At 46.9% G+C, this 27,010-nt stretch overlaps 1 long non-coding RNA gene across 1 annotated transcript in view; it reads left to right on the top strand.

The window, feature by feature from the left end:
- LOC105018076 overlaps positions 1–27,010 on the top strand; it is a 39,657-nt gene that overhangs the window by 8,022 nt on the left and 4,625 nt on the right. Inside the window, exons 2-4 of the long non-coding RNA XR_828564.3 lie at positions 17,655–17,813; positions 17,921–18,253; positions 18,450–18,551. This is a non-coding gene — a long non-coding RNA (uncharacterized LOC105018076). The remainder of the gene's footprint in view (positions 1–17,654; positions 17,814–17,920; positions 18,254–18,449; positions 18,552–27,010) is intronic.

Here is a 27,010-nt window from a genome sequence, read left to right as displayed (position 1 = left end):
GACAAAAAAAGAAAAAAAAAAATCTATGAAGCTCATTTTACAATGTTTTTCTTTAACACACCCTGTAAACCAACAATTTCATGTATAAGATATACACTTTCCTCTATCATACCAGTGCTGTCAATTAGTATCTATTAGACAACCAAATGATGCACTCTTTTGGTTAAACTTAATTAGAAGAGAATTGTAGGCCAAACAATTGAGAGGGCTCAACACAGGTAGTCTTTGGGGCATGTTTGCATGTCCCGTGTGTGTGTGTGTGTGTGTGTATATATATATGTGTGTGTGTGTATATATATATGTGTGTGTTTATATATATGTGTGTGTTTATATATATGTGTGTGTTTATATATATGTGTGTGTTTATATATATGTGTGTGTGTGTGTGTGTGTGGGGGGGGGGGGGGTAAACCTATACATGGTCTAATGACACAGAGAAGGGGGTCCTCCAGCAGCCGTGTGGATGACCTCTCCCGTGTCTGCATGACCTGTTCCATGTTCTCCCGTGTCTCTCAGTACACTCAGTGGAAGCCTTTGAAGTGGATGGAAGCAACATGATTACTGCCCGGTGGGGGGAAAATGTAGGGTGCCATCCATAAATTCTCTTACCGTTTAGTATTCCCCCATTAATGAAGTCTTTGCTCTTTTTCATATTAATAAGCAATGTTTTTTATGACTCTAAAAACAGGAAAAAAACAACATTCCCGGTTTCCAATGGATGCTCCCTCGTATTCTTATCATGACTGTCGGACCATCAGTTGCAGTAGTAATTTGAAACGCAATGACTGACATTCGTTTGGCTTCGTAGCAGTCAGGAATACTGAACATAATTGCTCCTGGGTTGCCATCGTGTCTGGAGAAAGACAGAACCTAAACAGTTCACCTAACCTCATTAGCAAAGACAATGAGTCAGGTTAAACAGGGAATACTAAATCTCTGTTGGTGCCAGAACTAGCCTACACAAGGTCAGCTTGAATTCCAAATGGTTGACAAAAAAATTAAGAGACCCCTGCACATTTTTCTTTCCTTTCCAAAAATGTTGAAAGGGAAAGTTTTGTGTGAGGAACAGAAGTGTTCAATTTGCAGTGGTCTCTTAATTTTAACCCTTCTGTTTCTCACTCAAAGCCTTCCTTTTCAACTTTTTTGGAAAGAAAAGAAAAAGGTGTAGTTGTCTCTTCATTTTTTTCCGAAGCTGTATATTCTGGTATTCTATCAAGCTGAGTCATTGTGTTTAAAGCAAAGTACTTTGGCTTGTGCTATCTGTGAGTGTCTTGTTTTGTCTGTTCTCTATGTCTTATTTTGTCTGTACACTGTTTTTTTTGTTTGTTTTCAGTCATTGAACCTAAACTGTATGTGTAAATATGTACATGCAGGGCCCAGCTGTAAAAGAGACCTTGGTTCCTTGTAGAAATAAAGGTTGAATAATAAAAACTGGTAGCATTGTAGTATTAATTTATTAATTCAGTATGAAGATTACTATGAAGTCATTCTGTATACGTATTCCCCAGCACAACTGTTCTGAAATCACTGTGCCCTGCCCTCCGAGGTAAAAGTGAGCAGTAGATCCAAACTCAGTCCCCGCTCACCCACTTCCTGGCTCTCATGTTCACCCAGGTCCACGTGCAGTGCTGGGGGTGTTAGTGGGCCGTGCCCGGGGAGGGCAAGTGGGACAGAGCCATCCCTGGCCGCCTGATGGGGATTAGTGGCTCCTGGGGATTGGAGTGAGGATGATGAGTGAACACCTGCCATGGTGTCAATAGAGTGACAGAATCACCCCAATCACTCGCAGCACGCCAAGTTGAATGGAGAGGCGGGGGGGTGGGGGGGGGGGTTTGTCGAGGGGGTAACCACTCCCGCCCTGCTGCAAAACATGCCATGGTTAGAAACCAGGCCACGAGTCTACGCACATAAGACCAGTACAACAACCATAATAATGGAGAGAGAGAGAGAGTGATGGGAGAGAGTCTTCTACGAGTTGAGGTTTATTTCATTTAAAACCCTTTGCCAGCCGATAAATTGTATGTATTTCAGTGTAATCCGATACGATATTTGCCTTTAGACCAAGTTAAAATCAAGATTTCTTTTTTGCCCATTCATAATGCTTGACAGTGAAAATGCAAAAGAGAGACTGCCCTTTTCGGTGCTTTCACCTCTTTGAAACGGTGTGCAGATGTGCCAATGTCTTGTCGCCCTTTGTTATAAACCCGTCTTGATGCTGTCACTTTGAGACGACACCAGTGTGGCTGCTGCCCATTATGCAGTCCTCTCAATTGTTGCTTTATATATAGACCAGTAATGGTAACACAAAGAATCAAGTCACCCCACTTCAACACACCATTAATGTTTTCTCCCATTTCTCTATTCCTGAAACTTTTTTCTCCCCCAACGTAATCATTCTTGCTGACATAAGTGAGGGGTCCTAGTCACGGAGACCTGCGAGACGTCTGTAATAGCTTTATCCTGTATAAACTGACCCTTTCCTTTTGATTGTAGGCCAGTCATTTTAATTATCTCCTTTACTAGAGTAGTCTAAAATGATTTCCCTCTTCCTCCCTCAGTGAACAAGCTAAGACGTGCACCTCTATTCATTTGTGGTCGGTCCTGAATGAGAGGCTGTCATTAAAAGGTCTTGTTCCAGTCAGTACATGGGTAGTGACTGTGGATCGGCCGATCTCAGAGACAGGAGGGAAGGACCGTAATGGTGAGCCTCTCTGAGGGAGATGAACAGGTCTTTGTTCTAGTTGAGAGGCTCTGTCTAAACATTCCTCTAGTGCTGCTTGGCCCCCGAGAGGCCCCTCAAGACCCCTCAAGATCTCGAGAGGTTCTTTAGCTGTGAAGAGGATGGTAGGCGTCGGCTACAGTATGGACCCGTCTCTTCGTTTGCGTTGGGCGCGACAATGTTTGACTCTGGAAGCTGGAGTATGTTGTGTCCCGAGGGAATGATTTATGTGCTGTGTACCTACCATACTCCCTATACTATATTAACATATGCTCACACATTTTGCTCTCACCCAGTCTTCATATTCTGATACATTCGTCATAATACTCCCAGTTTTTTCAGAGTTAATGATAAGATGATACTGTGAGAATACTGTACATCAAAAAGACTACCCAAATATTGCTTCAGATTACTAGGGTCTTTGGCTTATGGATGGCAGAATAGCAAACACTTTTCATCAGATAATCACAACTTCTAACACTTTTCTAAACTTTAAGACTAAACTCTATTTGCATTGACCAGTTGTCACATTTTTGTCAGTTCTTAAAATGTATTTGGATTTCAGAGAATCCACATGGACAAAGGGGGCAACCATTGGTGAACAGATTATGACTTCTGAGTGATTGTAAGTACAGTGTTTGCAAGGCCTGGACTGCGTTTGTTACCAGCTAATTAAGATTCCCTTCAATGAATGTGCTCATCCTCAGTATTTTGACTGATTTTGTTAGACTCCTAATCTTGTAGTATTGCATTGCTTGTGTAATTGTCTTTTCAAACAGCCTCTGGGAGAGTTTTTTTTATATATAGATTTTTGGGACGATCTTTACCTGAGTCTGTCTTTGCTGTCATTTTTTTTTTCTGAATTCTGAGGTTCTGTAAGCACTCAATTATATGATTATAGTCAACAACCTGCATCTCGTAGTTGTGTTTATCCTCCAGCGAGGTAAATAAGACAGATATCGACAGGGCTAAAATGCCACAGCATCATCGTCACCTTCCACGTACAGGGTTATTCTCTCGCTGTTCCTCTCTGCCACTCCCATCCCAGGAGAGCAGGACATCACCCTGATACAGTAACACACATTAGGATCAAGAGGCCACTGATTGAGCCTGTCTCCCAAAGAAAGGTTTGCCGACAGCAGACATCGTTGTGTATTGATTTGGCAACATCACCGCTGCTTTCTAATGAAAGGGTAAAGAGAACCAAGGTTAGAGAAAGTGTGTGAGAGGAACGAGACGGGAGGGGGGGGGAGAGAAGGGCCGAGTTTCACCGAGGCTGGAATTACCTTTCGATTGGCAGAGGTCCGCAGTGTTGGGACTCTCATTTTGCCTGGGCACCCTTTTTCCCTGATCAATACGGCATCAGCCCGAGGCCCGGTAATTATCTCCACGGCCTCCCTCTGTCTCCTCCGGCCACACAGACAAAGATCCAGCGGGCGCCGGGCCAGCGCCGGGGGGAGAGGAAAGGTCGCGTAAAATCAGCCGCCTGAGCTGAAGGTGACGGGCGAAGAAAGGATTCCCAGTCCGTTGCACTACTTAGCTGCCTTTTTAATGACTGTAATTTTCCTCTGAAGTCAGAGAGGGAGCTGATGAAGTGAGGCACTCTCCTCCCCGCTGTTCCTGATGAGGCCTTCAAATTACGCGTTGACTCTGCCGTTTGATTTCCCTCCGTGTTTAGCGCTAATAACCTGTAGAGGAGAGCCCCTTCTCCCCCCGGCTCGCGCCCCTCCTCCGCTCCTCCGCGGTCCCCGCCGAGCCCCTCTACCTCTCAGTCCCTGGTGTGAGTGTGGTAATTACGCTGTGTGAAATCTCTACCGCAATCACAGCTGTCTGGACCTCGTAGAGCCAGCCGGGTCAGCTGGGCCAGGGCTAAGCTTCTGAGCTGGCACGGGCCGGGGCCGCGACGGCGAGGCGGAAGGGAGGCTCGCTACGGCGTGGACCTGTTCACTTCCTGCTCTCTTTTCTCCAGCCACTATTAGGACATTCTGGACGGTTTCGTGACACCTCCTAAGTGGAACACACAGACGACAGGACACGAGGGGGGGGGGGGGTCCCCTGGCAGGGTCGTGGGTTTGTTTCAAGCGGACGGCAAGTACCAAAATGTAAGCACTCACTACCATAGGTCCCTCCGTTCAGACGGTGCTGATTCGTACCAGAGTCGATGTTATTCCCTATTCAGCAGCACAGGCCAACCGATTGTGTCCGAAACTTGTACGTGGCCTTGTGTCCTCCAGTATATTATTAATCATTTCCCAAACACACCATTATTGGACCATGCAGCCACAACACTTTAATAGGGTTACACACACTGGACTGGTTTCTGCACTCAGTCAGGGATGGTCATTGTTCCTCTGTGTTCTGGCCTAACTCCTGCCGGCTCCGAAATTGGAATGTTATGCCTCAGTTGCCACCGAACCAGTCTCCTGCTGTTCTTTGTGCATATCAGAGTCCTGGAGACTGGTGAGTAACCTGTTAAACAGAGTGTGACTTCACAGTTTGAGTGAGAAGAGGAGGCTACGGGAAGGTGGAGGAGCACCTCTCTCCGCGGTAAGAGAGCTTTGTTATGCCTGAGAGAACAGATAGAGAGCCGGTGGATCTGTCCGCATCTAGTGGCGTTTCCAGTTGCCGTGCTGTAGTGGAGACGGCGACCAGGAAGCGGCCGCTCAAAGTTTCAAGGGCGAGCAGATTAGCCTATCGTGCAGTGCAATAGGTTTCAAGCTACTAGCCTTCAGAGCACTGTTCAGTCATTTGGGTTGTACTGTGCTTCAGGGAGCAGGGAAAAGTTCTCAGTTTCTCTCACCTCTCTCTTTCGCTCTGTTCGAATCAGTTAGCAGCTCTGTCTTGTCCTCTAAATAATAATAATATACCTAGCTGACAATTCTATACAGTCATGCGTGCATAGATTTTATACGGGTGGTCTCAGGAGTTGCACACACTACCATGGCATTCATGCCCCATGCTCTACCAGTTAGGCTACAACAGATCATTGTGTTGGTTCATGGTTCTTGAGGCAGCCTTTCAGTGGGCCTGCAATGAGTTATTGACTTGTGTGTGTATCACCCTGTTCATGAAACAACAAGCCTGACTCACTCACACTCCACTAGCCCGCTGATTCGTTTATTTCACTGTGATGATAGAGATGAGATAAGAGGAAAGCAAAACTCCAGAGAGAGAGAGAGAGAGAGAGAGAGAGAGATAGAGAGAGAGAGAGAAAAGTTCTTGACCGTGAAACCTTTTTTTCTGTACTTGGGTTTGAGTGAATAGGTTGAAGTGCTATTGTCATCAAATGTTACAATCATGGTGTTAAGCTAGTTCAATTCCTAGTTTCCATCCTTGCCTTCTTTCTTTGTCAGCACAGCTGAACTGGGCCCTGACACAAAAAAAAGTTACCAAGACGGAGATGCTCAGTCTCACAGAGAAACAGCTGGTTTAGCAAACACCACGCCGAGTCATGTAAACGTATCTCTCCCTGTTGTGGGAGAGCATTAGGTCCTGTCATATTGTCTGTGTTGTGTTGTGATGTGGGTGAAGTGAAGCGGGGGACGGAGCCATTGACAGGAGAGGCCCTGCGAGCACCAGGCTCCCATGTGCCTCACTGACCCCATACACAGGCTAATGACAACCCTCCCCATGTGCCTCACTGCCCCCCCCCATGGGCCTCACTGACCCCCCCCCAGGGCCGACACGTAGCTTCCCATGACACCTTACGGCAGTGGAGATGAGCCCTGCGAGTGTTGAACTCATTACAAACGGACTGACTGGATTTCAACCTCGACATAATGGAAATGTTGGTCAGTACCTGGAATGATTAAGAAGAGCATAAATGTCTTCTTTCTCCCAGCGGTCATGTCTATGTTACCTGTTCCCATTTATATCTGAACCACCAGGGCCCGGGGACCACAGCTAGGATGCCGCTTATGAGCCCAACCAACACGTGTACAGACTAACACACACAACACAACACACACACACTATATTGAATTTGGTATTATAAAGTCTAACACATGTGTTTCATCTTATTCTGTGTGACCTCTGGAAGCATCTAAGCCAGGCTGAGGACCAGACTGAGGGGGCAGGATGTAATGACTGATGAGGCAGTTTATAAATGAGGGGGCATATCTAATTCAAATACTATTTGCAGTGTTTATGGGGAAACTAAATTGGGGGGGCATGAGCCGGGGCTGCTGAGGAGTGTCACTATGAGTAAGACAACTTCAGCTTGTTAAGAAAAGTGTACCTTATTTTAAGGATGGTTAGATTTCTAACCTGAAAACAAGATAAATATATATGATAAGACATGTATTTTGCAGTGCAGGCACTGATCAATCAATCAATCAAATATACTGTACAGCTCCGGAAAGAATTAAGAGACCACTGCACCTTTTTCTTTCCTTTCCAAAAAAGTCGAAAAAGGAAGGTTTTGAGTGAGGAACAGAAGGTTTAAATTGAACACTTCTGTTCCTCACTCAAAACTTTCCTTTTCAAATTTTTTGGAAAGGAAAGGTGCAGTGGTCTCTTAATTCTTTCCAGAGATGTATTAATAAATCCCTTTTTACATCAGCAGTTGTTACAAAACACCCAGCCTGAAACCCCAAGGAGGAAGCAACAACAGTGTTGAAGCACAGTGGCTAGGAAAAACTGATCTCCCTCCCTGCCTTCCACACTGAGGACACCCAGCCCTATGTAGACTCTACCCCAGGGCCTGCCTCTTCCCCAGGACCTTCTTCAGCCCCAGGGCCCGCTTTTACCCCAGGGCCTGCCTCTTCCCCAGGACCTGCTTCTGCCCCAGGGCCCGCTTTTACCCCAGGGCCTGCCTCTTCCCCAGGACCTGCTTCTGCCCCAGGGCCCGCTTTTACCCTAGGGCCTGCCTCTGCCCCAGTGCCCACCTCTTCCCCAGGAGCCGCTTCTCCCCCAGGGCCCGCCTCTCCCCCAGGACCCGCCTCTCCCACATGGCCTGCTTCTACCCTAGGGCCTGGCTCAACCCCAGGGCCTGCCTCTATCCCAGCGCCCGCCTCTACCCCATAGCTTTGCAATTAAAGGTGAGAGAACCCCTCCCCACACACGCACACACCAACACAATCACACAATTGTCACCATCCCTTTACCTTGTCGATAGCTGCAAAATAACCCGTCACCACCTTGGTATCTCTATCGATGGTTTTCATAGAACACCTCAACATTTTACAGGGAAAGACCAGTCTCAAACCTTTAGCTTTTTCATCCATTCCACTATTAAACTGGATCAAGAGCTTCCCCTTATTTGGTACAGTAGATGTCAGGCCGTGTGGGCGGAGCCGGCGGTGAATCAAGCTGCCTTTCTCCTGTTGTGTTGTGTCCACGCTGGAACAGAAATCAAGAGTGAACGTATTAGACAACTGGTCCCATGCAGTGCCCTGCCACTTCCCCAGAGACGCGTCTTTTCACCGCCCCCCCGCCCGGACCTGTCGTCTCAGCGGTGGTGCCCACCTCCACCCCAGCAGGGCTCCACTGCCGTGTCACACAGCCGCTGGCAGCAACGAGCGGCCCGGCAGAGACTACCTCCGTCCAGCAGCGTCGGCCCCGTTGGGGGGAGAACCGTACTGGCAACATGACAGGGCTGTGTTTTTCTATGTACCAGTCTTGCAGTAACTGTAGCTCTCTTGCTGCCGCCTGGGTTTCTGTTGACTTCTACAGGGTATATGTCCATTTTGTCGGTGGTCATTTATAAAGCAGTGTGACCCCTCACCCCTGACCACTCTGGCTCTGACAGAGCTCCCTCTGAGGATTCACTCACCCCAATCTCTCACTCTGGGCCCTCAGAGCAGCCAGCTGGTTGGGCGCAGGGTGGTTAGTTACGCCATGCCAATGGCTTAACGCTTGTCACTGGACACAGGAAGATGCGAAACAATTGTGGGGGAGACCCAGCCTCTTGCTCCTTAGCACTGTCTCTCCCTGTAAAGATTCATCCGGTCCTCACCTTGCAATTAGCGGCACTTTAATAGAGAAGTCACTGCCTTGATGTGGCTAACTTAACCCAGTCGTATCTGTCACCTGGTCTAATGTGTGACTCTTTACCTCAGACCTAATGATGCTTGGGCAATTATTTTGTGTGGGTGTGTGTGCGCGCGTGTGTGCTTCTTCGTGTGTTTGTGGATGTGTTTGGATTGTCAGAGGAAATTGAAATTTGTACCTCACCAATTCACCTCACTGATACATCCATCAGTACCTCACTGACACATCCATCAGTACCTCATTGATACATTATCAGTTCTTCACACAGAGAAGGGGAATGGTACATACACTGTTCACTTTTTCATGTATTTTAAGTACTACACTGACACATCCATCAGTACCTCGCTGACACATCCATCCGTACCTCACTGACACATCCACCAGTACATCACTGATACATTCATCAGTAACTCACTGATACATCCATCAGTACCTCACTGATACATTCATCAGTAACTCACTGATACATCCATCAGTACCACAATGACACATCTATCAGTACCTCACTGACACATCCATCATTACCTCACTGATACATTCATCAGTAACTCACTGATACATCCATCAGTACCACACTGACACATCTATCAGTACCTCACTGACACATCCATCATTACCTCACTGATACATTCATCAGTAACTCACTGATACATCCATCAGTACTGTTGTGGAAATTTCTTATACAATGTATTCTGACTGTATAAAGGAGTGAGTCCCACTGTTAAGATAGGTACAGGAATGTGTGGGACCTGGTATTTGCATAGGGGACATCTATTGCCTGTCCAGATGGAGATCAATGGGTTTTAGGACAGGATAGGAGAAGATACAACAGGGGGCAGTAAGGTCAGTTGGCCCCTTTGGGTAAACACTACAGTATGGCAGGAAGGATAAGTTGGGGGAAGATAGCATTTGATAGAACAAAGGGAAGGTGTTTGATTGACATGAAACAGATGGCAGCATCTTACCACACCCCTTTTTCCTATGTGATATATACGGTTGAATGAGCTATATTAGTTAGAGGCTCCTCAGACGATTATGTTTGCGTAAGCGGTTGACGCGTCTCTCATAATAGTCTCTGTGCATAATAATTAATAAAACGGTTATGATGTACAAAGAGAACTTTGTCTCTGTGTCCCTTACTCCGAGTGTCGATACATGGAATTACCATCACAGTACCACACTGACACATCTATCAGTACCTCACTGATACATTCATCAGTAACTCACTGATACATCCATCAGTACCACACTGACACATCTATCAGTACCTCACTGACACATCCATCATTACCTCACTGATACATTCATCAGTAACTCACTGATACATCCATCAGTACCACACTGACACATCTATCAGTACCTCACTGATACATTCATCAGTAACTCACTGATACATCCATCAGTACCTCACTGACACATCCATTAGTACCTCACTGACACATCCATCAGTACCACACTGACACATCTATCAGTACCTCACTGATACATTCATCAGTAACTCACTGATACATCCATCAGTACCACACTGACACATCCATTAGTACCTCACTGACACATCCATCAGTACCTCACTGACACATCATCAGTTCTTTACACAGAGAAGGGGAATGGTACATACACTGTTCACTTTTAATGTATTTTAAGTAACTCACTGACACATTTACATCAGTCATAATAAAGTTGTTGCCTACAAAGGCACATTTACAGTCAGGTTAGGACTTGGAAAAGTCATGGGGTTTTGTTCAGGAGAAGTGAGAGTGAAAGAGCATGTGTTTTCACTGCTGTGGCAGTAGGTCAGCGCACCAATGGTAATCCTCTGTCGCCCCCTACTGGTGGAAGGTCTCCACTCTCATCTGCCCTGTAGCACATCACAACTCCCTGCATTTCACATGCCTCGCTCATTACTTAACTTCACTGTTCCCAGTGTCACCACTCCCACTGCTCTGAACGTGATCAACCAGGTGGTAAGTTATTTTACGCTTCTGTCAGTAATAAGCAATGTGATCTTCCCAGTTTCTGCAGATAATCCATCAAAGGCCAGGGTCTGGGGTGGGCAACCGCCTCTCTGGTCCCAGCCTCGTCCCCGCCGGGGTGTTTGATGAGCAGGGAGGGGTGGTAGCCACCACCCCACCCCCCCCCCCCGACACCTCTGCACTGACCAGAGGGTTTGGCTGTGGGATGGGGAACATCACTGGTAGTCCCTGCATGAAGCCCCCATCCTCCACCTCCCAGCTCCCGTCAGTTTCCGAGGGCTTAGGGGTTCTGAATCAGCCTCTCCCCATCAGGCCCGCTTCGCTAAGAGCACAGACGCTGTTTCAACCTCATTACAGGTCCAGGCCTGACGCCTCTTCCAGAGGGGAGAGGTGCTGAGCACTCTGGCTGAGTAGGACGTGACATCTTCCTGTCTCCTGTTCAGTCCCCCTAACATGCGGTGTGAGTGTGCGGGGTTCCTGCCGTGTCAGCGCGGCAGTAGCACACAGCTTTTCGTGTCTCCGTAGTCCCTGCTCTGATTGCAGTTGGGAGCGCTGCCAGGGGCCCGGATCCCAAAGTCCTGTCATTGGTGCAGGCATGGAAGGCCATCGTGACCCTGGGTCTCTGGGTCTCCAGCCATATCTCATCTGCCTCCTTCCCGCACAGAAGTGTAATTGAAATGCAAAGTACTCATGTCTGGGTCTGAGCGACCTCTGAGTGTTTAGATTCCTTATGTAGAAATTGACATTTCAGAAACAGCACTTTAGGATGAAGTTACAGAGCTGTTTGGGTTTTCTGGATGTGATCATATATGCCCCTCTACTGGTTCGATTGCATCTGATTTGGGAGCGGGGGGAAATCATGTATCCGTGGTGATGGGCTTCCCTGGGGAAACCCCGATTGGACAGGGATTAATGATGACATAGCCAGTGGCTGGAAGTAATACCCCTCTGAGATTTACAACACGCAGCTTTGATAAACCATTGACAGTTGCAGGTCCATATTGCATACAACTGTGTTTATGACAACGTAGGGATTAGAAGAATGAGCTTTTAACTGCTGTAACAACATCACCAACTGTCACTCACCTTTGTCACTTTTTTAAAGGAAGGCTTGTCTAGAATGCAAGAGAAACCACATTAAGACAAAAGCTCAGAAATATGTCATTTAAAAAAAACGAACATTCATGTTTGTAAACACAAAAAAGGTGGATATCACATGAAATATGTTATGCCACCTATAAAGTCATTAGAAAATCCACTGAAATACTGGCCAGTTAGTGGGTATGTCTGTGTAGTAAAGCTGTTACGTAGTAAAGCTGTTACGTATGCTAGCTAGTTTATGGCACTTTGTGATTATGATGGCAGGCCTATGAAATGACTCATGATCTGAAAAAACCTATTCCATTAGGTTCATTTATGTCATCATTATTCGGGGAAAAAACTAACTACTTCCCACTACATCACACAGCAAAAACCATGACAAATACCATAAATTATCTTTAAGCAATACCATAAAATACATTTCATATGCTATTGTGGAAGCAATTAGACTACATCTTTGGTGGTGTGCAGTGTAAGAGGGGGTGTCCGCTGGAGGTCTCTGTCTGAAGGACTTGGTGGGCTTCCCTGGGGGGCTTCTCCTCCGCCTGGGGCTTTTGAATGCAAGACACTTATTAGCCCCTAGGTAGGCAGCTGCAAGAAGTCCTCCCCCAGCCTCAGCCTCTCAGCTCTGGCCCCTAAACCCCAGTGGAGCTAACCAGTCATCCAGAATGCATTAAATTAGTCCTGACGTGCCACATGGGTTTAGGTTGCTTCTTTGACAGTTTTCTCTTGTCTTTTTAAGACCACTGAATAGGTAGTGTGTCACTTGGTTGTCAAATGCATCTTACATAATAAATCTTACACTAAGATGTACACTGCAACATTCATTTAAAGTATCCTGAATACATTTTTCAAGCTTTTACACAATTCTCTTTCGCGATATGGAGACCTGGCGAAAACAACCGCACCCGAAGATTTTCTGGCACATTTAAAAGATAAACTGTGGAGTAAACTCATTACTAATTGCTAATGGATTAAACTGTTGCATTTTGGCTCCTTATCGGCCCATTTTTCTCGAACACCTGCAGTAAAGTGAGATGAGCAGTTCGGAGCATGACTGTCCTCTGCCGTCTCGTCGGTCCAAACTGTGGCCCCGCTGATTTAGTCATCCAATACAGGCTCTGTGGCACTAGCACCTAGAAACATCTCTCAGACTAATCTCTCTAAGTCTCCATTGTGCCGTATGCAGCTTAGTAAGTCCCACGCCGTAGCCGGTTCACAAGGTTAAACTCATTTCTTAGTCGACAATGATGTGAATTTGAAAAACCCACTGGTGAACACTGCCCACCGTGAAAAGAAGGTGAATGGCGTTGCGTTTCGTACCGGACATCAGGATCTGAGGCCAAGGGTTCTGGTGTTGGTTAATCCATGTTCTTATACAGCCGTTATAGTTCGGGGCACCCTGCGCACACACTGACCCAAAGTAAGGCATCAAGTCAAACCTCAGCTACAGTGTAGGTACCGTTGAGTTTTGTCAAGTATGCCATTGTGTAATATAGTAAATCAGACTAATGAGGACCTAAGATACTTGGAAACCGTGAAACGATTGATCAGTGTCATTTTCACAACCTGGCAAAAACCCTCACAATTATGTTAAGCCTACAAAGAATACCATTACACACATGACTAAATCCCTCCTCTTCCTCACCCAAATGAGGATCTTTTCACCAGGGATGAAGGAGTTGTCTTGTTGTGTGCTCCGTTACTGCAGCTGAGGAGCTTGTCTCTGTCATTTTCAGTTACAGCAACAGTGTTAGGACATATGAGATTATTAACACTCCTAATCCACTCCAATCTGAGATGATCCTGCCTAGCTCCTCTTATGGGTTTTGAGAGTTTATGTGAGGGAGAAGCTCAAGCTTGAAAGCACAGGAATCACAGCTAATCTAAGACAACGATTCCCGGGTTTCTCTATCCAGTTCGTTAATCCAATATGGTGTCTGGGTTTGAAATGACCAAGCTATATTAATTAAATCAGGCTCATGATTTTGTTTTGATGGTGAACCATTTAAGTGATTACATGCTACAGTCCCGCAATAGTGTTTTTCCTCACTTCAGTGTGGTCTCATTGACATGCACTGAAACAAACAAGCCATTAGCAGACACCTGGAGTGGTTCTGTGTTGCTTCAGGACATGATGTGTAGTTTTGCTGTTTTTTATAACTGACTTTAATATAAACATAATAAGATGGTCAAATTATTCTCTTCCTACTCACAAACAGAGGTCCTGCCTCAGTCATTTCAATGCAGTCTGTCCGTGAATGTCAAAATGGACCTCCACCTGTCTCCCTGACTGATTCCACAGGCTCCAGCATGGACGTCCACCTGTCTCCCTGACTGATTCCACAGGCTCCAGCATGGACGTCCACCTGTCTCCCTGACTGATTCCACAGGCTCCAGCATGGACGTCCACCTGTCTGCCTGACTGATTCCACAGGCTCCAGCATGGACGTCCACCTGTCTCCCTGACTGATTCCACAGGCTCCAGCATGGACGTCCACCTGTCTCCCTGACTGATTCCACAGGCTCCAGCATGGACGTCCACCTGTCTGCCTGACTGATTCCACAGGCTCCAGCATGGACGTCCACCTGTCTCCCTGACTGATTCCACAGGCTCCAGCATGGACGTCCACCTGTCTCCCTGACTGATTCCACAGGCTCCAGCATGGACGTCCACCTGTCTCCCTGACTGATTCCACAGGCTCCAGCATGGACGTCCACCTGTCTCCCTGACTGATTCCACAGGCTCCAGCATGGACGTCCACCTGTCTGCCTGACTGATTCCACAGGCTCCAGCATGGACGTCCACCTGTCTCCCTGACTGATTCCACAGGCTCCAGCATGGACGTCCACCTGTCTCCCTGACTGATTCCACAGGCTCCAGCATGGACGTCCACCTGTCTCCCTGACTGATTCCACAGGCTCCAGCATGGACGTCCACCTGTCTGCCTGACTGATTCCACAGGCTCCAGCATGGACGTCCACCTGTCTCCCTGACTGATTCCACAGGTTCCAGCATGGACGTCCACCTGTCTCCCTGACTGATTCCACAGGCTCCAGCATGGACGTCCACCTGTCTCCCTGACTGATTCCACAGGCTCCAGCATGGACGTCCACCTGTCTCCCTGACTGATTCCACAGGCTCCAGCATGAACGTCCACCTGTCTCCCTGACTGATTCCACAGGCTCCAGCATGGACGTCCACCTGTCTCCCTGACTGATTCCACAGGTTCCAGCATGGACGTCCACCTGTCTCCCTGACTGATTCCACAGGCTCCAGCATGGACGTCCACCTGTCTCCCTGACTGATTCCACAGGCTCCATGCTTACACCAGAGGAGGATGAGTGATAGCTATTCATGATGCTATTGGTACAGATGCAGGGCTGTGCTTCCAAATGTCATTTGTGGACAGGAAACCAGGTTGTAGCCTGTCAGATCTCTGTGAATAACGCCAACCTTTGTCCGGATAATTGTTCATCAGACAAGCTGAAGGAAAAAGACTGGAAAGAGAAGATCCGTTATTAGGGGTTATTCCCCGGTGAAAACTAAAATAATGGGCTCATATAAAAGACTGACCAGAGGCCCTTACCGTAAAGCCACAGTACCTTCTGATGTCTGCTACAAATAGCCCATGCCTTTTCTTTGACAATTAATTGTTCAGAGCGTTAAAAGGGAGTTCAGATCAAGTTGTCAAGGAAAGTTTCTCAAAACCACTCAACTAGTAAGAGCTGTAAAGCTTGTAGAGAAGGAAAAGAGTGTTAAACTGTCTCTGCGTTGACACTCCTCTGGCAGGAGAGATCTAAATAGAAGCAGATCCAGGTTTCATCACCGTCTTTTCTCGAGCCACCCGTAATTACCGTTCATGTTGACAGGATGCTATATTTAAGCTGCCTGTATGTTCCGTAGAAATGCATACAGTGAGCCGTATTGCACCTGAGCTGTCTGAAGATGACACCATGGCTGGGATTGAACATATGTAATTAATGTAAAACATGTATGGTTAAGAAGAGCTGTCTTACGTCTTGAAGGGGATGTGACTATGTTCATCTTTAGACTACACTGTAATTATTATCAGGACTCAAATATACAGCTCCGGAAAAAATTAAGAGACCAATGCACCTTTTTATTTCCTTTCCAAAAAAGTCAAAAAGGAAGGTTTTGAGTGAGGAACAGAAGGGTTAATATTAAGAGACCACTGCAAATTGAACACTTCTGTTCCTCATTCAAAACTTTTGGAAAGGAAAGAAAAAGGTGCAGTGGTCTCATATTTTCTTCCGGAGCTGTATTTTCCACTGATATACTGTTGAACTTTAAGCCGTGTCTGTGTACTGTGTTTCAAGAGAGGCCAGGATTGGTTCAGGTTCCTTCTGCTACTGTTGTACGGCGTGCTAGGTCTGGGCGATCCTAACAGGGCCCAGATAGCACACATGGATCTTAGACTGACTTTGTTCAACAATGTCACTTTAAACCTCCTCATCTCAACTATTTGGTGATGTTAGGCAAAGGAAATGCTCTCATCGCTTCACTGGCTATCAGCTTTAAGGAGACTTAAGAGCAAAGTGTAGAGGTTGGTAAGATGTAGGGAAGGCTCGACTAGGGTTCACTAACCCTCCAGTTGCCATGGGAGCCAGTGGATCTCATCTGGCCTGTCAGGAGGCGTCCGCCGTGGCTGTTGTTATTGTTGTGATTGTTGTTGTGTTTTACTCTACGGTCCAGGTGAGCTCCAGTTCAGCAGGCCCTGAGCCACTCACTGGGCTGGATGCTGTACTGTCATGCACACCGGGCCGTGCACAGATCCATGTGTAACACACACAAAGAGGCCAAGGCAGCGACGTTCTGTGTCTACGCTCAACCGGATTTAACACGTTCCCGCCCTAATCTGTCCACATTTCACTGTTCAGTGAGCCCTAAATGAATGGGTCCTCTTCTTCAACATGGGGAGGTGTTTTTGTTTGTCTGGCAGGACTGTAATTGTGTTAGTTTAGCAGGACTCTAATTGTATCAGTTTAGTAGGACCCTAATTTTGTTAGGTTAGTTGGACTAATTGGTTGATATGGTAGGGTATGTATAGTACTGACTTTGTCTTTCAACAAAGGCAAGACTCTCTGCCCTTGTCAAGATACTCTGCTCTCTGTCCATCAACATCACTTCTGCTTCCTTTTTAAAAAATTGCAAGAGTGCAAATTACATTGTCGCAGAGACATACTCATATTATGTTTTTGGGGTTGTCCAGAAGAACCTTTCTAATTGACCAATGGTAACAAAAATGACATGAAAGGGTGACCTATAGCCAGTGGAGAAGTTTGCATGTAAAGTGTCTGGGGAGGGGATGTGATTTAATGGATAATAATGAACAGTCCGGAATGGATCAGTTGGTCCAGTGATTAGACCTAGCCATGTCGTGTTGCTGCATGCAGGAGACTGCAAGAAAACACTCTTAATGCTTCCCTCTCACTGTCTTGCCTGCAGGGCTTGAGAAAAAAAAAGATCTATTAATGTGATCCACTACTGGGTCTTCATCAGCGTAGATAAACACCATTGCACATGATGTGATAATATTTGAGTCATTTAATATGTTCAAATTAGCAGTGATGTCATGGACTTGACACAGTGCAGATTCTGGCCTCTAAATGGGAGTAATGGTGGAGCTGGAGGGATTCAGCTGCGATGTGTGGAGTATTAACTTGCCGGCCGGGTCCTTCCAATACCCACACTCTGGCCCACTCTAATGTAATGTTTTAATGCTGTCATGCAATGTACACGTTGACTTCAGAGTCCTCATGCCAATTGTGGCTATTGTGTCCTTACACAGTGCATTTCAACACACTCGCACTAACAGCGTTTTGGCCTCGTGCTTCCCGACTTTAAGGACACCCGGTTTATGAGTGAGATGCCTCTCGGAGGTCGTGAGGTTCTGGTCAAGCTGCTGTAAAGGCAGGATGGAGTCCCCTGCCCGCTGCATGGCGCTCAACTGTGAAATCCCATTCTGGCTGGCTCGGGAGATCAGTGACTCGGAGAGCATCCTGACGTGAGTGATATGTGCGGGGGGAGACATCCAGGGTTAGCCAAGCATAATGACCTAGCCCATTTGTGACATCTTGTTTGATCTTCTTTCCTCTTTTAACTGACATACAGGAGTTTTCAAACCTCTCTCCCTCCCACCCTGCCCATCTGGTACCCCCTGGGGAGGTCCTCAGTACGGCCTGCCTCTGCTCTGTCTGGCTGTATCCATGACTGTCTCTCTGGGGCACCCGGAGGATTCTGTCTACACAGAGGCTCACACCCACAACATACGGTGTTTCATCTGGTGGCTGGTACAAACAGGGATGTACATAAACCCGGATATAATAGTGTGAACTGCTTACTAATCATGTTCAAGTCTCTTTTCATTCTCTGCCAATGCACAGGATCAAAGGCAGTCTTTGACAACACTGGAGCTTTGGAGAAGCTGGCCGCCTTTCTCCTAAGGTTTGTTCTTTATCACCCAAATGCAAAGAAAGGAGCACCGTATGCTATGTATAGCTAGCACCTTTATTCCACATTGTCTTCTTTTAGCAGTATCTTGTTGGATCAAGTATGTGGTGGGATCACTTCCATCGCTCTTCATCAAGCTTGCATACGCTTGTCCCGTTGATACTGTGTTGCCCTTTGACCTTTCCCACAGGCCCTACCTGGGTTGGTCATGACCTACTGCAATGGGGAAAGACAGTGCCAATGTTCTGGGCCCTGGAGGGCATTTCTTAACAAAAACAATCCTAGGGGCAAGGTAAGACATCCCACTCTTCTTACTTCTACCGATCCCTGTTGCCCAGAGCTTCTTTCACAGGGGGCCCTATTAGCAACCCTCTGACGAGGCCTGATTGTGGGCAGGCGTGACTCGTCAGGGAGTGGCAGTCCAGCTGCATTTAGGGACAGAGACCCATTTTGTCAGCCCGGGCCAGGCCGTTCTCCCCGGGTGTTTCCCCCGACGTGGAGGCAGGACAGAGCATGTTCACTCCACACGATCTACAGTTTGAAAGGTTGCTGGGGAGGAAGCAGGCAGACAGCAGTGGAACAACTGGGTGGGCCTCACACCAAGAATATGTTGAACTTCTAATAAACAATGTCTCTGTTTGGTTTAATCAATTGATATTTTCATTAATTCACCAAATACGATTATTAAAAAAGAACGATTTATTTGGAGAGACACATTTTGAATGAGACTACAGAGCCAATGTTGAAGAATGCTCCTGCTTATATGGTACAAGATATTACTCCTCGCGATTTCACCCAACCACATCTGCATGTGATGTGTGGGCATTAATATCTCACTGCTCCAACACCCAAATCACGCTTAGGTTAAATGACCATAATCTGACAGAACTCTCCGTACGTATCTGAGAAGAGCACACGCTCTGTGGCTCTGTGGTGTGTAACGTGCTCCCCTCGACCCCCAAAAGAGCGCACGCTCTAACACACACACGCTCACGGTGGCACGGCGCCTTGCTCAGCTTCGACACCGTCTTCCCCTCGCACATCCCAGCCTCTTTAATGCAATTTAACAAAATCCGATTAGTCGCTTCACGATTCATTACGGGCCCGTGCTGAGGCGTTGTCGCTCAGATGCTCAACAAGTAATGCAGAGCCAGGGCTACTGTACCAACAGATTACCTCATACAGCCCCAGATGTGCTCCAGACGGATGGTTTCGCTGTGTTAAATGGGTGTGTGTACTCTACCTCAGCTCGCTACTCATTAGGTAAGGTGACGATCGGTCTCGTTTGCAGCTGAAGCCAATTGCATTGTGACTGAGCCACTCACCCAGGGCTGTCCTTGTCCTCATGCTCCAGTTGTCTTTATTGTCTTCGTTCCAAAAGACAACACACAGTAGCTTGTTCTGAGCCTCTCCTGAGGAATAGTTCTGTTACACTGGTATGAAGAATCTATATATCTAATTATTATGTATTTTTTCTTTTTAGTGAAAGACCTGGGCAATGCAGTATCTAAATTAATCATTACTCTAATAGGGGATATTTAATATGTAATAATTATCTAACAACTTTATTTTTTATGGCCTTTTGCAGAAGGATAATGTATATTATTTGCTATCTAAATGAACCAGTATGATTTTATATCGAACAATTTCTGTCCAATATTATATTGGCCAGATATTGAAAAAGAATCATAAGCTATGACCTGCCTTTTGATCTAGGTTGTTAATATTGTGAAAGAATAACTAAAATTTTATTTAAAAAGAGATAGAGAGGATCTCGTTTGTTGGTGTACTGAGACACCTGGCCTAATGAGACACCATCATAATCCATCAACCAGTATTTCTGGTTCCATCCTAAATTGGTGTAATTCTAACTACATCAATCAGAAAAAGTGATTACATTAATAACCTAACTTTAATTTCATGAACGCCAGCAGGTATTTCCAATTAAAATACACCTCTCCTGTACGAATAATTGTATTCCGAATAAAACAAGGGATCTGTTATTCCTTCACAATTGTAAATCACTCGGAATCACCACCACAAGCTGGTCAAATGGCGCGGCACACCTTTCCCCAGTGTGTCCTAACAGGGGACGGGGCCTGGGGCCAGCGAGGCGTGCTGCCCCCAGCCCGTCACCCACTGACCTGTGACAGAGCCGCAGAAAGCCACAGAGAGGGCTGAGTAGCCGTCGCGCTAAGCGCTTCTGACAGGCCCACTCCAGGCACATCTGTGGAGGGGTCGTGCATTGTTTTCCCGCTAGTGACTCGCTGTGTCTAGGATGGCGAGGCGGCGAGGCAGGCAGCGCTGAGGGGGCTAGTCGGCTGGGTGCCCTGCAACATGCCCCCGCGCTCTGGGGGAGCAGCTGTCTCTTGCTCAGCTGCTATTTGCTCTAATAATGATGTTCCTGGTGTTTTCATTGTTTGACTTCTTCTGTGGTCTCTAGTTGGGGGGGGGGGGGGGGGTCAGCAGTATAGCAAGCCGAGTCAGCAGTATAGCAAGCCGAGGCTTAGAACGATGGACCACTCTAGACCAAAAGAGATTCAGTTCTCAATTTTTTTTATATTTCATGTTTTTCATTCATTCTATGTGTCATGACTGAGGCCAGTTATACTTAGACATCATTAGTAGTGAAGCTCATTTGGTTGTCAAAGACCAAGGCATTCTGGGGTAGGCTATCACAGACCAAGGCATTCTGGGAAGGCTATCACAGACCAAGGCATTCTGGGAAGGCTATCACAGACCAAGGCATTCTAGGGCAGCATGGGAAACTGCCGGTTGGTGTTGCCACGGTGACCCCTGTGGCTAACCCATGGGAGCGGTCGGGGGGGCCCTGACCCAGAGGGCTCAGCTAATCCCCACCCAGGGCCTTGTCAGGGGCTGTATCAGGGGCCCTGTCCAGGGTCTCGTCAAACTCACAGGCTCATTAAACGCTTACACAGGCTCACTACTCCCTGACTCTCTCTGGTCTTAATCTAGGTTGACCTTTCCTCTAGGCTTTTCAGTGTTTTTAAGCACTGGCATTACAGTTACAGATGTTTTCTGTGTTAGTTATCTGCAATGCCAAACACAGCCTGATCTGTTATCTGTATATTTCAAATATGTCCATGTGTCGCTTATGAAATGAACAACACATGTATGGACACTATTATTCAAAAGTTTGGTCACACTTAAAAATGTCCTTGTTTTCCATGAAAAGTTACATGAAATGAGTTTGAATAGGACATATAGCATAATGAATGGTTAGAAATAATTATTTCTAATTGAAAAAAATTATTGTCCTTATTACCAATAACAGCCTTGCAGACCTTTGGCATTCTAGGTGTCAGTTTGTTGAGGTAACCTGAAGAGATTACACCCCATGCTTCCTGAAGCACCTCCCACAAGTTGGATTGGCTTGATGGGCACTTCTTACGATCAAGCTGCTCCCACAACAGCTCAATAGAGTTGAGATCCGGTGACTGTGATGGCCAATTCATTGCAGACATTATTCCAGCTGACTGCATCTTCTTTAAGTAGTTATTGCATAGTTTGGAGCTGTGCTTTGGGTCATTGTCCTGTTGTAGGAGGAAATTGCCATCCACAGGGTATGGCATGGCATTGCAAAATGGAGTGATGGCCTTCCTTCATCAAGATCCCTTGTATTCAAATCTCCCACTATTACCATAAGCAAAGCACCCCCAGACCATCACATTGCCTCCCCCATGCGTCAAGCATTCCTCCAGCATCTTTTCATTTGGTCTGCGTCTGATTAATGTTCTTCTTTGTAATCCGAACTCCTCAAACTTAGATTCCTCTGAATTCCTCCACGTTTTTTCAATATTCCTCTGTCCAGTGTCTGTGTTATTTTGCCCATCTTCATTACTTATTTTTATTGGCCAGTCTGAGATATGTCTTTTTCATTGCAACTCTCACATGGAATAACCTTCATTTCTCAGAACAATAAAAGACTGACGAGTTACAGATAAAGGTTATTTGATTCTGGCCATTTTAACCTGTAAGCAAATCCACAATTGCTGATGCTCCAGAATACTGAACTAGAAAGCCAGCTTTATTGCTTTAATCAGCACAACGGTTTTCAGCTGCGCTAACATATTTGCAAAAGCATTTTGTAATGATCAATTAGCTCTTTAAAATGATAAACTTGGATTAGCAAACACAATGTCCCATTGGAACACAGGAGTGATGGTTGCCGAACATGGTCCTCTGTACACCTATGTAGATATTCCATTAACATTTAGCCATTTCCAGCTACAATAGTCATTTTCAACATTAACAATGTCTACACTGTTTTTCTGATTTATTTCATGTTATTTTAATGAACAAAAAATGAGCTTTCAAAACAAGGACATTTCCATGTGACCCGAAACTTCGTGAACAGTCATGTACATACATACATACACACATGTATACACACACACACACAGCTTTCTCAGCGGTTTCTTGAAAGCCCTCTCCATCCCATGCAGTATTTATTAGTTTGGCGCGCAGGCGCTTCCTACTCTGACCTCTCTCCTCTTCTACATGATAATAATGCAGCCTCCATTATCACACAGCCTCATCACTTATTGAAGACGTCTCTGAATGAATGCCCTGTCTTTGATTTCCATGGAGGAACTTGGCATGGCCTCACAAACCCAATTCCAGCCCTTTGTAGCTCCTCTTACTTCCACAGGAGTGGCCACCGGCTCGCTTTGCATCATTGAATGGCAGTCCATGCTGAAGGAATGAACCTTTTGATGTATTTTCTAGACACCAGATATGTGTTGGACTTCAGAGGGTTGCAGAGTGGTAGAGGCCAAGGTGAGCTTAGTCATGTGGTTCTCAGCAGTCTGACAAGCCTGCTTGAAGTCTGAACCTTTCACGCCCTCATAAAATCAACAAACTTACTGAAACTGATCCAGGTATGAGCAAACAGTGATGAATATCAATATTATGACCAAGTACTGTAGATATTACAACAGACTGCAGTCAGATATATAAAGTGACTTAATAGGCCCTTTTGCGATGCAAAGTTATTTTCTTATGTGTCAGTGTGCTAATGCTTTGAGACGAGCGTTAACAGTTTTTACCTGGTCCTTCTGTATTGTTGGATTCTGCCCTGGCTACAGGATGTTCCAGTGCAACAAGTGGATTTGTTTTTGCCTCCCAAGTTGCTGATAAGTCATCCTGCATTGAGCCATACGGGTCCACAACTACCACCCACAACACACACTCACACACACAAAGCCATCGCTTCCAAGACCAAGATGAGCTGCCAGACCTTACCCAGAGTGGTCAGTAAAACACCACACCATCTCCTGTTGGGTGTTTCTGAGGGACTATGAAGCCCCACCTGGCAAGGAAGCAGAGTTCAGTGGTGTTTACACTAGGCCTTTGCAGCCTGAGTTACTGCCTTGGGAGCACAAGTACCCCTGCTCCACTCCTGAGCGCCACCATTTTTTCGACAAATGGGTCTATTGTTAGATTATAGGAAAGCTGTAATTCATGGCAAGATAGACATTGTCTTAATTGGCTTAGTCTACCAACCACTCTTCTTGCACAACACCTTTCCCTCGGATTCAAAAATGTTTTAATGAACATTTGGCCAAAAGGGGGAAGGCAGAAAACATGTGGCCTACCCAAGGGGCAGGAAAATCCTCTGCACCTCAATTTTGGCCAAATTAGTAGAGGACCGGACACTGTCTGTTGTCTTTGCACCTATGTCCCTCCATCTTGCCTGTCATGCCAGATAGGACTAAGTGCTTCCAAGTCCCCCCATCACGGCCTTGAAACTGTGTGTGGATTTTCACAAGACATCCAGGCATGGCTGTAAAAATGTCCCTTTCTGCAGGCTGCAGCTGACATTTGGATCAAGTCTAGTTCTGAGTGTTTATCGGAGGAGAACGCAAAGCCAGACTGACAACCACGTTTTCTGTGTGTTTTCCAGAACTGCTAGGCATGCATCTGCAATAACGCTTCTATTATGTGTTCATATGCTAATGGAGGGTCGCGACCGACAGTAGAGAAAAAAAACTCTAGACTTGACGTGACGTAGCCTGACTGACGGACTGCCGTACTGACTGGTGTTTGTCCATAGAGCACTGGGTGTCTAGGATGTTGTTCAGTTGAGCTGTGTGTGTGTTGCTGGCCTATATGCTCCATTTCCCTGCGATCCTTGGAGAACCAGGAACTCATCAGCACCGGGGGAGCCCCACCAGGTCACCCCGCTGACTCTACGGTACCATGCGCTGAACATCTCTCCTAACCCCCTCCCTCCGGTACATATACACATCTAGACACCAGGCTTGTGTGTGTGTGTGTGTGTGTGATCCTACTTTAAGCTTCAGTGTTCTGTATTCATCTGGCTGTATGTAATCTGGATTTTAGCTTTTGTACTGTATACAACATCAAAGCCCGTTCCAAGACTCCCTGTTATTGCCAGTCCATTTAGCAGCAAGCTACTGTGTGCCAATACCCAGTCACAGACACACAAGTAATTAATGGGTTTCTCTCTGGCCCCAAACATAACAGCTTAGCCTTTACCTGAAAGGAGATAATGACGCTCCACAGGTTAGACTGGGACTGCCATAGTCCCCTGCCTCCATGTTGACTATCAGCCATCCATAAAAAGACCAGAAATTAACTGGTGTTTGATTGTCTAGCGTCAGGTACTCTGGGCACAGACAGTCTGTTCTGGACCAGGGCCCAGAGGCTGGAATTGTGTCTTCAATACACGAATCCTTCAGTTTCACCCAATCTACCAACCATTCATCTCTCCAACAGCCTAGAGATTTAGGAAACATGAAAACTTCATAATAACTCGTTTCCTCACACAATCCAACACTGAAAGTCATTACACAAGCATAAAGACATGTAATGAACTAGTAATATCCATCTCCCACAGGTACCCCTAAAGCAGGGTTTAGGAGCAAAGCACTATACTGGCGGGGAGGAGCTTACTGTTTGTGTCTGTGTTCTCCGCTGAATGGGTGAACCAGTTGCATTGTGGGAGGAGTAGTATTAGCTCTGAAGTGTCCGCTGCTTTAGCTTTGGTCAGGCAGCAGCCGGACCACTGACCAGCTGTTTTGTTTTCATGCCCTGGTTGGCTAAACAGCTTGGCTGATCAGTGCTTGTGTTGACTGGCCCTGTGGACCTGTGGGACAGTCCTGGTGTTACGCATTGCTCCATCTACAACCTCACACCACTCCATCCGCTACCTCACACCGCTCCATCCGCAACCTCACACTGCTCCATCCGCTACCTCACACTGCTCCATCCGCAACCTCACACCGCTCCATCCTCTACCTCACACTGCTCCATCCGCTACCTCACACTGCTCCATCCGCAACCTCACACCGCTCCATCCTCTACCTCACACTGCTCCATCCGCAACCTCACACCGCTCCATCCGCTACCTCACACTGCTCCATCCGCAACCTCACACTGCTCCATCCGCTACCTCACACCGCTCCATCCGCTACCTCAGACCGCTCCATCCGCAACCTCACACCGCTCCATTTGCTAACTCACAGCGCTCTATCCGCTACCTCACATCGCTCCATCCGCTACCTCACACCGCTCCATCCACTACCTCACACCGCTCCATCCGCTACCTCACAGCGCTCCATCCGCTACCTCACACCGCTCCATTTGCTAACTCACAGCGCTCTATCCGCTACCTCACACCGCTCCATCCGCTACCTCACACCGCTCCATCCACTACCTCACACCGCTCCATCCGCTACCTCACAGCGCTCCATCCGCTACCTCACAGCCTTATTGAAGTCTGGATCAAAATGTTAACCATGGAGGCAATTGATGACAAGCACTCATCTTTTCTTATCATACACACCCTGTCACACACACTCGCTCTCTCACCGTCACACACACTTACACACTTTACCACAATTGATCAATTGGTCCATTTTCCACATCAGAGATCCAAGCATCAGGGCTAACATCCGGAGAGGATGTTGCTGAGCCAGTGTAAATACAAGTGTGTGTGGGGGTGCGTCAGCATGTTTGCCCACATCCGTGTGGGTCCGTGCGCGCGCGTAGGCCCGTGCGCGTGCGCTGCTTAGTATTTGTTAAAGGCACGAGTCTTGGCGGCACCCTTTGGATGGTTATTCCGGCCGGTGCGTGGCTCCATGGGATGCGCGTGGGGCTGAGCCTAGTGAAGCAAGCGGCCCATGCTCACTGGCATTTCCCAAATGTGGCCCAGCTGGAGGCCCCCCGCCTGACTGGCTGAGTGGCACACACTGTCTCACTGGGAGGGGGGGGGGGCGCCAGGGTCTCCCAGGGCCAGGGATGGAGGACTCAGTGCCCCACTCACACCCCCACCACCACAACCAGCGCTGCCCCAGCTATTAGCCTGTGAGGCGCCGCAGTTGATGCGCATCTTCGTCTCAGTGGTATAGCTCCACTCTCAATGCATATGAGCAAGAGGTGCTTAATTTCCATCAGCCAACTGTGTGATGCCCTTTCTTTTAAGTAATGTCAGTGTCTCACTTTAATGGCGTTTCTGTCACTTGTCTCCCACAGTAATAAATGAAGCTGAAGCGGTGTGGGTTGACAGACAGGGAGAAAGGGAGGGGGGAGATTAATTGACTTGGTAGAAAGCCTCCTAAGTTATCCCTTTGACTTCAATCATGCAGATATACACATCCCTCTGACAGACACGTCCACTCTCTCTCTCACTCAGATTATGCAAATATTAGGCCCAGCCCATGTAACTGATGAGCAACAGATCAACCATACAGTAAATTGTATCTG

The sequence above is a fragment of the Esox lucius genome, chromosome 19 (assembly GCF_011004845.1).
Source record: "Esox lucius isolate fEsoLuc1 chromosome 19, fEsoLuc1.pri, whole genome shotgun sequence".
Classification (NCBI taxonomy): domain Eukaryota; kingdom Metazoa; phylum Chordata; class Actinopteri; order Esociformes; family Esocidae; genus Esox; species Esox lucius.
The sequence above is the reverse complement of the archived record's forward strand: the minus strand, read 5'-3'. Positions and strand labels throughout refer to the sequence as shown.